The 13,642-nt window shown below is 43.9% G+C and overlaps 1 long non-coding RNA gene across 1 annotated transcript in view; it reads left to right on the top strand.

The window, feature by feature from the left end:
* Window positions 1–13,642, top strand: part of LOC140429440 (uncharacterized) — a 28,425-nt gene that overhangs the window by 452 nt on the left and 14,331 nt on the right. Inside the window, exon 2 of the long non-coding RNA XR_011949089.1 lies at window positions 12,214–12,377. This is a non-coding gene — a long non-coding RNA (uncharacterized lncRNA). The remainder of the gene's footprint in view (window positions 1–12,213; window positions 12,378–13,642) is intronic.

The following is a 13,642-nucleotide window of genomic DNA, read 5'->3' as shown; positions in this document are numbered from 1 at the left end:
TGTTGTTGAGATTACTTCACCAGTCAAATAGTCTGAATCAAACTTTACCTTCTTTGTTTGAATTTACTTACTGGTCTTTCTTAAAGATTACCGTGTTGTAATATATATTACTCTTTTTGTCTAGCCAAGTTGTTGAAATATAGACGTAGTCTTCCAGTGATGACCAAATAATTTAATGAGTAATATTGAATAATTATGCGAGTTCTGTTACTTCAATACTGAACTAGTAAACAAACAAATAATTATAGATTAAACTATTAAATAAGATAATGCCATATACTAAGATCTGTAACGTCTTCTCTCTCTAGCTGCTTCCCTTCTGTACCCTCCACACGCCTAACACACTCTCCTCTAGGAAAGAGCGGGAAAACCTTTTTATAGGTCTTGGTAGTGTGGCCATCTAGTGTTCATCTGCCTGTACTTGCTTAACATTACTTGATCATGTATTACTACATACAGAGATCACTACACTTCCTATAATAGGGTGACCAGAACTGAACACAGTATTCCATGTGTGGTCTTACTAATGTCTTGTACAACTTCAGCAAGACGTCCCAACTCCTGTATCCAATATACTGACTAATAAAACCTAGCATGCTGAATGCCTTCTTCACCACCCTGTCCACCTGCGACTCCACCTTGAAGGTGCTATGAACCTGTACCCTTATATCTCTTTGTTCTTTAACTCTCCCCAACTCCTAAAAAAATTAATTTAGAGTACCTAATTACTTTTCCTCCAATTAAGGTGCAATTTAGTGTGGCCAATCCACCTACCCTGCACATCTTTGTGTTTGTGAGAGTGAGACCTATGGGAGAATGTGCAAATTCCACCAGATCCACCACTGGGATCAAACCCGGGTCCTCAGAGCCATGAGGCAGCAGTGCTAACCACTGTGCCACCATGTGGACCTGCACCGTAAGTGCTCCAAGCTACAGGGCTATGGACTGGGTGGAGGGCGGTGGGATTAAAAAGGGCACCTGGATGAACTAGGGCTGGCATGGACAAGATAGGCTGAGTGGCCTCCTTCTGAGCTGTAATTTTTCTATGATTCTATGATATGGGCTCCACTTCAGATCAGAAGAAACAAAGAGACAAAGAATGCCAGAAAATACCTAAGCACGGAGCTTTAAATGGTAACGGATGATTACTTTGTTGAATTTGCAAGACTTAAAGAAACTGTGCCTTTAAAGAATCCAAAAATGACTCTCATTAGCCTATTTGGATTGGATTGGATTTGTTTATTGTCACGTGTACAGAGATACAGTGAAAAGTATTTTTCTGCGAGCAGCTCAACAGTTCATTAAGTACATGAGAAGAAAAGGGAATAAAAGAAAATACATAATAGGGCAACACAACATATACAATGTAACTACATAAGCACTGGCATCGGATGAAGCATACAGGGTGTAGTGTTAATCAGGTCAGTCCATAAGAGGGTCATTTAGGAGGGTCATTTATTCAAAGGCATAAGTGAGAGTTAGCCTGAATCACTGTGAGGGCAACAAAAATGGCATGAATAGGGTTTTAACAATCTACCAGAGGTGATCCGAGCAGCAAAAATGGGTAGCGCTTAATCATAAAGGAAGCAGATGACATGTGGAAGAAGCTGGGTTGCAAGTCCTCACTTTTTATGGGGTGGGGAGGGAAAGACAGGGGTGAAATCCAAGGATGAGCCATAACACATATAGGAAATTCAACGGCCAAAGTCAGCATAAATGAAAAACCAAATGGTGGAACCACTTGCCGTTAGTTGTTCAGAAAATCATAGAATGGTTACAGCACACAAGCCTTCTCATGTCTCTGCTAGCTCTTTGAAGGAGCAATTCACCGAGTAACACTCCCTCACTTTCTCCCAGTAACCTTGCACATTCTTCCTTTTCAGGTAATAATCCATTTTCCTCCTGAATACCTCCATTGAACCTCTACCACACTTTCAGGCAGTGCATTCCAACCTTTTTCACTCGCTGCATGAAAATCTTTTTGCTCACGTCGCCATTGCTTCATTTGCCAGTTACCGTAACTCTATATGTCCTGCTTCTGAAACTGCATGTTCACCTTAAGAGAATCTTGAACTAGGGCTCCTAAGTCCATTTGTGCTTCTGATTGCCGAAGCCTTTCCCCATTCAGAAAATAGTCTATGCCTCTATTCTTCCTACCAAAGAACATGACCTCACACTTTTCCACATTGTATTCCATCTGTCATTACTTTGCCCACTCTCTGAGCCTGTCCAAGTCCTTCTGCAGCCACCCTGCTTTCTCAATGCAAACTGTCCCTCTGCATATCTTCGTATCATCTGCAAACTTAGATGATGCCCTCAGTTCCTTCTTCCAGATCGTTAATATATATCGTGAATAGTTGTGGTCCCAACACTGACCCCTGGGGAACACACTCGTTACCGGCTGCCATCCTGAAAAAGACTCCTTTATTCCAACTCTGTCTTCTGCCAGGCAACCAATGCTCTATCCATGCCAGCACCTTGCCCCTAACACCATGGGCTCTTATCTTATTTAGCAGCTCCTGTATGTCACCTTGTCAAAGGCCTTCTGGAAATCTAAATAGGTCACGTCCACTGGCTCTCCTTTGTCTAACTTCCTCATTACCTCTTCAAAGAATTCAAACAGATTTGTCAGGCATGGCCTCCCCTTGATGAATCCATGCTGACTCAGCCCTATTTTTACCATGCACTTCCAAGTACTCTGCAATCTCATCCTTAAAAATTGACTCAAAAATCTTACCAACAACCAACTTACCAATTGCTTGGGATGGCCTCCAAAAGTGCCAGTAAGTCTGATCTATCTTGGTGGAGGCCGGTGCCAAACGGCGCTCACTCGAGGTCTCCAAATGCAGGGTCCCGCACCTTGGATCCCCCCTCATCCTTCTAAAATTTATTGAGTACAGATCCAGAGTTCTCAACCGCTCCTCATATGACAAGTCCTTCATTCCCGGGATCATTCTTGTGAACCTTCTCTGGACCCCTTCCAAGGCCAGCATATCCTTCCTTAGATACGGAGTCCAAAACTGCTCAGAAAATTCCAAATGGGGTCTGACCAGGACCTTATACAGCCTCAGCAGTATATCCCTGCTCTTGTATTCTAGCCCTCTCAAAATGAATGCTGACATTACATTTGCCTTCTTAACTGCCAACTGAACCTGCATGCCCATTATCTATGTCCCCTTCTGCAGTCAAATAATTCAAAAGCTGTTGAAGTATATTATAGTGCACACTTCCCTACTTTGGCAGTTTCAGTTACTACAGCAATAAAGGTGTCACCTACTCCACTAAGATTACGCAAGTGCCAAGAAAGATCAACAGTAAAAAGAAACGTTCTCTACTGCATCAGCAAGCAGTACCCCAATTCTTTACTTGGACCATTGAGAACATGGATCTCGTTAGAACCTTCTCAAGGGCAATCAAAGGATAGGCAACAAATGCTGACCTTGTCAGTGAAGTTCACATCCCAAGAATGTAAAAAAGAAAAATGAAGTTATTGAGCTAACAGATAGAGATACACTTAAGGGGAAGTTAGATAAGCACGAGAGAGAAAGGATCAAAAGGAAACGATAACAATGTTAAAAGAAAACCTCGGTGGAGGAGCTTAAGGGCAAGTGGGAGGACAAGCTAGGAGGCGAGATAGAGGTGGGTCTATGGGCGGATGCCCTAGGCAGGGTTAATACCGCCTCATCATGTGCCAGGCTTAGGCTGATACAATTTAAGGTAGTCCACCGGGCACACATGACAGCGGCTAGGATGAGCAGGTTTTTCGGGATAGAAGATAGGTGTGCGAGGTGCGCGGGAAGCCCAGCAAATCACGTGCACATGTTTTGGGCATGCCCGAAGCTTAGAGGGTTTTGGTAGGGTTTTGCTAAGGCAATGTCCACCATGCTAAAAACACGGGTGGTGCCGAGTCTGGAGGTAGCGATCTTTGGAGAGCCGGGAGTTCAGGGGCTGAAAGAGGCCGATGTACAAAGAACAAAGAAGAACAACAAAAAATTACAGCACAGGAACAGGCCCTTCGGTCCTCCAAACCTGCACCAATCCAGGTCCTCTATCTAAAACTGTCGCCTATTTTCTATGAATCTGTATCCCTCTGCTCCCTGCCCATTCATGTATCTGTCTAGATACATCTTAAATGACATTATCGTGCCCGCCTCTACCACGTTTGCCGGCAATGCGTTCCAGGCACCCACCCCCCTCTGCGTAAAGAACTTTCCACGTATATCTCCCTGAAACTTTCCCCCTCTCACCTTGAACTCGTGACCCCTAGTAATTTAGTCCCCCACTCTGGGAAAAAGCTTCTTGCTATCCACCCTGCCTATACCTCTCATGATTTTGTAGACCTCAATGAGGTCCCCCCCTCAACCTCTGTCTTTCTAATGAAAATAATCCTAATCTACTCAACCTCTCTTCGTAGCTAGCACCCTCCATACCAGGCAACATCCTGGTGTACGCAGTATTCCAAATGTGGCCGAACCAAAGTCTTATACAACTGTAACATGACCTGCCAACTCTTATACTCAATACTCCTTCCGATGAAGGAAAACATGCCGTATGCCTTCTTGATCACTCTATCGACCTGCGCAGCCACCTTCAAGGTACAATGGGCCTGAACACCCAGATCTCTCTGTACATCAATTTTCCCCAGAGCTTTTTCATTTACCGTATAGTTCGCTCTTGAATTGGATCTTCCAAAATGCATCACCTTGCATTTGCCCGGATTGAACTCCATCTGCCATTTCTCCCCCAACCCTCCAATCTATCTATATTCTGCTGTATTCTCTGACAGCCCCCTTCACTATCTGCTACTCCACCAATCTTAATGTCATCTGCAAACTTGCTAATCAGACCACCTATACCTTCCTCCAGATCATTTATGTATATCACAAACAACAGTGGTCCCAGCACGGATCCCTGTGGAACACCACTGGTCACAGTTCTCCATTTTGAGAAACTCCCTTCCGCTACTACTCTCGGTCTCCTGTTGCCCAGCCAGTCCTTTATCCATCTAGCTAGTACACCCTGGACCCCATGAGACTTCACTTTCGCCATCAGCTTACCATGGGGAACCTTATCAAATGCCTTACTGAAGTCCATGTATATGACATTGTTGTGGGAAAATCAACCACTTCATGAGTCAGACTTGCTGTGTCCAATCAGTGCAGTTTTATTGTTACACGAAGCTTCGGGAAAAAGCGTACGTACCCAGTGGTACGGTAGCCAGCCTTTCTCGTGGTTTGAATGGCAGTCATTCATTTTATACTTTGGGTTCACAATGGGCCCAGATACAAAATAATTATCACCTTATCTTTAAACATTTTATAGATTGTACATCGCTATTTGTAAGCGTTTTGCCATTTACACATGGTTATAGTTAAAGAGATTTCACAGGTTACAGGTAGCAGCAGGAAAGCAGTATCGATTGTCCCTTTGTTTTAGGAAATGGCCCAAGACATTCGCATTAGCATATCATTGTGTACACCTTGGCTGAAGTCAGCTTTATTCAAGTGGTGTCCCGCATTTATGAATTTCTTAATCTCCCTGCCTGGCTCCCTTTGTCCTGGATCTGTTCCTATCTGTCCCACTGGCACCCCGCTGGGCTCCAGGTTATGTCTGCTTTATTCTCTGTGTCTCCATCTTGTGCATCAGGCAGCCATCTTCTGTGCCAAGTGCCCTTCTGAACCATTTCCCACTTCAACATCTACAGCCCTTCCCTCATAAATCAACTTTGTCACTTCCTCAAAGAATTCTATTAAGTTGGTAAGACATGACCTTCCCTGCACAAAACCATGTTGCCCATCACTGATAAGCCCATTTTCTTCCAAATGTGAATAGATCCTATCCCTCAGTATCTGCTCCAGCAGCTTCCCTACCACTGACGTCAGGCTCACTGGTCCATAATTACTTGGATTATCCCTGCTACCCTTCTTAAACAAGGGGACAACATTAGCAATTCGCCAGTCCTCCAGTACCTTGCCCGTTGTACACGGGTATCATGCTGCAAAGATATCTGTTAAGGCCCCCAGCTATTTAGTCCCTCGCTTCCCTCAGTAACCTGGGATAGATCCCATCCAGACCTGGGGACGTATCCACCTTAATGCCTTTTAGAATACCCAACACATCCTCCCTCCTTATGCCGACTTGACCTAGGGTAATCAAACATCTATCCCTAACCTCAACATCCATCATGTCCCTCTCCTCGGTGAATACCGATGCAAAGTACTCGTTAAGAATCTCACCCATTTTCTCTGGCTCCACGCATAACTTTCCTCCTTTGTTCTTGAGTGGGCCAACCCTCTCTCTAGTTACCCTCTTGCTCCTTATATATGAATAAAAGGCTTTGGGATTTTCCTTAACCCTGTTTGCTAAAGATATTTCATGACACCTTTTAGCCCTCTTGATTCCTCGTTTCAGATTGGTCCTACATTCCCAATATTCTTCCAAAGCTTTGTCTGTCTTCAGCCGCCTAGACCTTATGTATGCTTCCTTTTTCCTCTTTGCTAGTCTCACAATTTCACTGTCATCCATGGTTCCCTAATCTTGCCATTTCTATCCCTCATTTTCACAGGGACATGTCTGTCCTGCACTCTAATCAACCTCTCTTTAAAAGCCTCCCACATATCAAATGTGGATTTACCTTCAACAGCTGCTCCCAATCCACATTCCCCAGCTCCTGCCGAATTTTGGTATAGTTGGCCTTCCCCCAATTTAGCACTCTTTCTTTAGGACCACTCTCGTCTTGTCCATGAGTATTCTAAAACTTACGGAATTGTGATCACTATTCCCAAAGTAATCCCCTACTGAAACTTCAACCACCTGGCCGGGCTCATTCCCCAACACCAGGTCCAGTATGGCCCCTTCCAGAGTTGGACTATTTACATACTGCTCTAGAAAACCCTCCTGGATGCTCCTTACAAATTCTGCTCCATCTAGACCTCTAACACTAAGTGTATCCCAGTCAATGTTGGGAAAATTAAAATCTCCCATCACCATCACCCTGTTGCTCCTACATCGTTCCATAATCTATTTACATATTTGTACCTCTATCTCACGCTCGCTGTTGGGAGGTCTGTAGTACAACCCCAACATTGTTACCACACCCTTCCTATTTCTGAGCTCTGCCCATATCGCCTCACTGCTCGAGTCCTCCGTCAGCACAGCTGTGATATCCTCTCTGACCATTAATGCAACTCCTCCACCCCTTTTACCTCCCTCTCTATCCTGCCTGAAGCATTGATATCCTAGGATATTTAGTTGCCAATCATGCCCTTCCCTCAACCAAGTCCCAGTAATAGCAATAACATCATACTCCCAGGTACTAATCCAAACCCTAAGTTCATCTGTCTTACCTACTACACTTCTTGCATTAAAACAAATGCACCTCAGACCACCAGTCCCTTTGCGTTCATCATCTGCTCCCTGCCTACTGTTCCCCTTAGTCACGCTGACTTCATGATCTAGTTCCTTACAGGCTTTAGTTATTACCTCCTTACAGTCCACTAACCTCCTCATTTGGTTCCCATCCCTCTGCCACATTAGTTTAAACACTCCCCAACAGCGTTAGCAAAAGCACCCCCAAGGACACTGGTTCCACTCCGGCCCAGGTGTAGACCGTCCAATTTGTAGTAGTCCCACCTCCCCCAGAACTGGTCCCAATGTCCCAAAAATCTGAACTCCTTCCTCCTGCACCATCTCTCAAACCGCGCATTCATCCTGATTATTCTTTCATTTCTACCCTGACCACCACGTGGCACTGGTAGCAATCCTGAGATTACTACCTCCGAGATCTGACTTTTTAAACTTGGCTCCTAACTCCCTAAATTCTGCTTATAGGACCTCATCCCATTTTTTTACCTATATCATTGGTGCCTGTCATGATATTCAAGTAAATATCATGGTGCAAACATACATACATACATACTGATGGACAGATCAACGGACCAATCAATACACACACAACACCACAGCCAATCACATGCAAGAGCATACACACTATAAAACGGGGAACACGACACTTCCCGCTCATTCCAGCAGGAGACAGCTCAGGGCACAGAGCTCACAGTAAGCCACTCAGACATCCACCATGTGCTGAGTGCCACTCCAAGATAGTGTTAGGAATAGGTCCTCAGATTCAAGGGTTATGATCGAACCTCAGTAACCAGTTTAATACTGTAAATATATGTTAGTAATAAAACTGAGTTGTACCATCCGCAACAGTCTTGGTTCGTCTGTGTAGTAGAGCACCCAACACATCAGTGCCTATATGCACCACAACAACTGGCTGTTCACCCTCCCCCTTCAGAATGTTCTGCAGCTGATGTGAGACATCCCTGACCCGTGCACCTGGGAGGCAACATACCATTCTGGAGTCTCGTTTTCGACCACAGAACCGCCGATCTACTCCCCTTACAATTGAATCCCCTATGACTATAGCCCTTCCACTCTTTTTCCCGCCCTTCTGTACAGCAGAGCCAGCCACGGTGCCATGAACCTGGCTACTGCTGCCTTCCCCTGGTGAGCCATCTCCCCCAACAGTATCCAAAACGGTATACCTGTTTTGGAGGGAGATGACCGCAGGGGACACCTGCACTGCCCTCCTGCTTTTTCTCTGCCTTTTGGTCACCCATTCCCTTTCTCCCTCAGCAATCCTAATCTGCGGTGTGACCAATTCGCTAAACGTGCTATCCACGGCCCCCTCAGCATCGCGGATGCTCCAAAGTGAGTCCATCCACAGCTCCAGAGCCGTCATGCGGTCTAACAAGAGCTGCAGCTGGACACACTTCCTGCACGTGAAGGAGTCAGCGACATCAGCCACGTCCCTGAGCTCCCACATTGAGCAAGAGGAGCATAACACGGGTCTGAGATCTCGAGTCATTTTTAATCTTAAGTTTAACTGAGTCCAACTATAATATCAAATAATAGATCAATGAAAAAGGAAGAAAAAAAAGAAAAAATATCACCAATCACACGACAAAAATAAATAGAAATAGAAAAACCTTACCTTATCAACACACCACAGTGGTTTTTTGGGGTTAGAGGAGGAGGGCAGGTGGGAGACACTACACGTGTAGTGTCTCAGGTTCAGCCGCTGCCCAAATATATCAGCTCACTCACCTTCCCAGAGCGCAATTCGACCGCTCCCACTCAGCTCCTCCCTCTCACCACTCCTGTAAGGTAAGTTTTTAAAAAGGGAAACTTACCTTCCCGCCAGCCCCCTGGTTACGTCTCTCGCGGCTACCGCTGAACAATTGAACGTCGTAGCCTTCGCCTCCCTGGTAGCCCGGAGACGGATCTTGTTAATGTGGAGGAACTTGAAGCCCCCGAGTGTAGAAACCTGGGTTAGTGATATGGCTGGGTTTCTCAGTCTTGAGAAAATAAAGTTCACCTTAAGAGGTTCAATGTTGGGGTTCTCCCGGAGGTGGCAGCCGTTCGGCGACTTTCTCGGGGAAAGTTAAAATGTCAGCAGAAGCGGTATTGGTGTTGTATGGTTGAGGTGTGTGAAGGTTGGACTGGGGGGGCGGGCGGGGGGGGAAATGTTTATTTTACCATATTGATGTCATTGTTTATGTTACTGTTATTAAAAAATTTCAAACACCTCAATAAAATATTATTAAAAATAAAAAATTATGTTAAAAGAAGTAAGGTGGGAGGAAGTTTTTGTGGAGCATACATTTAAAACATTTTTTTTTTTTAAGAGTAGCCAATTATTTTTCTTTTCCAATTAAGGGGCAATTTAGCGTGGCCAATCCACCTAACCAGCACATTTTTGGGTTGTGGGGGTGAAACACAGGCAGACATGGGGAGAATGTGCAAACTCCACACGGACAGTGACCCAGGGCCGGGATTTGAACCCGGGTCCTCAGCGCCGTAGTCCCAGTGCTAACCACTGCGCCACATGCCGCCCTTTGTGGAGCATAAATGACTGCCCAGCATAGGCGCGGGCCTGAATACTCCATTCCTGTATTACAAAATTCTGTGTTAATTCCAAGACCAAAACCATGAGTAGACTTGCATTGACGATATTTCTGCACAGCTCCAAGGAGTACTACTGTGAATGTAGATGCACACCAATTTAGTTTCTAAAATTGGGACTGCGAAAGTGATGGCGAAAAGGTGTCAGACACTATTTTACGATAGTAGAGGAACAGTTCAGGTACTCTACGGTAGCAAGAGGACAGTTCATTGTCATGTCTAAAAAATGTAAGTGATACAGAAATGACTGGCTCAATGGATTTAAATAATTTCTTGGCAAGGTAGTAAGCAGCTTCCCATTACAGAAAGTTTATATGCCCACACACAAAGAATCATTTGATTTTATCACCTCCCAGACAGTTGAATGTGTTTGTGGGGAAACCAAATCTGATGCGGCCTTTTCAATGTCTCAAACATATGAAACCACCCACAAACCCCATCTAAAAATAAGCATGTTGGGTTCCCTTGAAACTAAGCGAGCAATATATTAAATACGTGAACATTAAAAACGTCTCTAATTACTCAATTATGCAGATCCTAAAACGTCAAATATATCCAAATAATTCTTCATTCAGAAACATACTATATCCACTTTTCACCAAGGGGATTAATTAAGTGGAGAAAATAACAGCGTCCCAATATCCTTAACATTGACATGCAAAAAGACTGCTGCTTTGTCTCTACACATCTTTTTAATGCTTAAACAGGGCAATTATCTGCTCTGAAAAACAAACAAAGCTCATCAGCAAGTGAAGCAGGTGAACAGGACCATTTCCACTAATGTCAGTGATAAACGCTACAGACAGTGCAGTGTCATTAATCCCACCCAGCCATTCAGTAAAATTGCTTCTACTATTTGATCAGCCAGTTCATGCCAAATCCAAATTGCTCCCGAGGGGTGGGGGAAGATGGGAATGAGAGGAAAGGTCCCTTTTTTTCTCGGAGTGAAGCAACAACTTCTTGGAGTATGCTATCACACACCCATCATGAACAAAAGATCTACAGATTTATGCATTTCAACCTCTGAACATCTCTGTTTATCAATATAGTCCAACAAACAACACATTAACTATTTGACTGTCCCCCTCGTGTCAAGGCTTTTATGGCAGCCATTTGTAGGATCCTGGATATTCCAAGATAATTATCTTTCCCAGGCAGGCTCTTTTCCCTCCATCCATACATTAAAAACATTGATGTTCCTTTTCTTTAACATCAGTCTTTCAGAGTCTAATTTACCATTTCATTTCCTCTCTGGGCCTTTCATGCTTGTAGTATTTTCTGTATAGTATTGTCATGTGAGAGTACCTCTAAGAAGTGGGTGTTTAGAAAAAATATCTGTAGTGGATGTACCTTTAAGAAATGGGTGTTTATCAGTGATGTCAGAGTGTGAGTGGAGCTGGGCTGCCTGTCTGCTTTTACTTTCACTTTAGGCTTGCAGCTACAGGGTGTGTTTAGTTTTGTTTTAGATTTGGAAAAGCTGCAATCACAGCAAGATGTGTATGAATCTCTGCAAGCTTATGAAAAGGCCGCATCAGATTTAGTTTCCCCACAAACACGTTCAAATGTTCATTTGGTGATTTCAAAGTGGTAACTGCTCTCAGTATTGAAGTTAAACCTGATGTATTTCTGTAAAGAGAGTTCTTTTTGTCTTATGGATGCAAGGAAAGATTAAGAGTTACTTAGAGAGTACTGTATTCTTTGGGGGATTTATTGGTGTTGATAGTTATTAAGATGTTTACTGTGGGTTTATAAAGTGTTAACTGGTTTCATAAATAAACAGTGTTTTAATTTAAAAGTACTGTAAATTTCTGTTGCATCACACCTGCAGAATAGGGCCGTGTGCTCCCCATAACCACAATCTATTCAAAGTTGTGGGTCAGGTGAACGCCATGATACACTTTGGGGCTCTCTAAACCCTGGCCCATAACAGTATGCTGAAATTAGCAGGCTTGTCTCACAATTGTGTTTTTATATAAATGTTCTGCTAACCTTTACACCATAAGACATAGGAGTAGAAGGTCATTTGGCCCATCGAGCACCTTTGCTCAAGATGCTAAAGTGATGTTAGTGTACAGTTAGAACGGTAGTAGCAAACCAGTAGTAATTCATTGGCCCGTAACTTCCTCTCTGATACCGGACTTAAGGGCGATGGTCCGCAATGACGCGCAAGTGCGGATGCACGAACTGGAAGCCTGTGGTGTTTAAACTCCCTGTCCATTTTCTGTCTCTGTTTTCTTTTACCAGCTTGACTTCATGTGTTGAAGAGACAGATGAAAAATCCAGGGACAGAGTTAACTTGGTCGACTTGCCCTGCTGTTATGTAGGTTTTTACACTTATTTATTTGCCCTTTTTTCCCACGATCCAGGATCAATGGCAGGGGCAGCAGCCATTGGGAGCCATTTTTCTGGTAGGTTACTGGTTTATCTTATTAGTGTTTAGCGTTTATAAATATGTTTAAAATGTAAATAAAGTGAAAGGAAGATAGATATATACATTTTTTAAACTTTGGTTTGTCATGATGCTGCTAACTCCATTAAAAGGTACTTTACTGTATACTGGGGTAAGAAAGATTTCTTTTAAACTTTGGTTTGTCATGAGGATGTTATTCCATTATGGGAACTATAATGGATAGAATGGGTTTGGAGTGTATGTATTCTTCGATGATCACTCGCTAACGAGTACGATTGTCCACTTAAGATACTCCGTGTTACTGTTCATGGATTCTGTGGGTCCTTGCGTGGCTGATGAGCCCAGTCTTAGGGCCATTCTACAATCACTCACTTGGCAGGAGCTTCCAGAAGGTGGGATCGGACCTTGGACTCTAGGTCGCAAGTATTCCTTTCTTAGGCTCATTTTCAGGGCCTCCTCTTGCCGTTGGGTATTCTTGAAGAATTGGATAACACGTTGGCACACTGGTTAGCACTGCTGCCTCACAACACCAGGAACCCGTGCTCAATTTGTACCTTGGGTGGCTATGGGTGCGATCTTCCAAAAGAGAGTAAAGTCCCCTAGCTCACCAGAACTCCCCATTGTAGCGAGCTATCAGGACGCCATTTTTAAATGGCATCCCAATCTCCGAGGCCCACAAAAGAAACCCCAAACCCCTCCCCCAGCCCGAAGGCAAATGGGAGGGTCCCCGGCCCCACCTACACCCCCACAAGACCCACACCAGGCAACCCCAGCCCGATCATGCACATGCAAAAAATGCCAGCTTGGCACCTTGGCAGTGGTTTGGCCTTGCTACTTGCCCTTAGTGTCCAAAAAAGGTTGGGTGGGGTTACTGGGATAGGGTGGAGGTGTGGGCTTGGGTAGAGTGCTCTTTCCAAGGGCCTGTGCAGACTCGATGGGCCGAATGGCCTTCTTCTGCACTGTAAATTCTATGATTCTATGAAATCTTACGACCATAATTTAAATTAAAACATACAAACACTTTTAAGCATGCCGCATGTAAAGTTAGATAATAATACAGGCAGATTTAAATAGTTTCACAGATTTTAAACAAAAACTATGTTCACTAAAAATAATAATCACCTTTAATCATGATTTAAAAAAAAAACTTTGAAAGAACCAGTAACAGCAATGCCTGCATATAAGAAATAGAAAAAAAAACTGTTTATAAAGCTTTTACATACCTTAAAAACACCGGTCACATGTACTGCCGGTTCTCTTCAA

This window comes from Scyliorhinus torazame, chromosome 1 (genome assembly GCF_047496885.1).
Source record: "Scyliorhinus torazame isolate Kashiwa2021f chromosome 1, sScyTor2.1, whole genome shotgun sequence".
NCBI lineage: Eukaryota > Metazoa > Chordata > Chondrichthyes > Carcharhiniformes > Scyliorhinidae > Scyliorhinus > Scyliorhinus torazame.
This window is presented reverse-complemented; position numbering and strand designations above follow the sequence as displayed.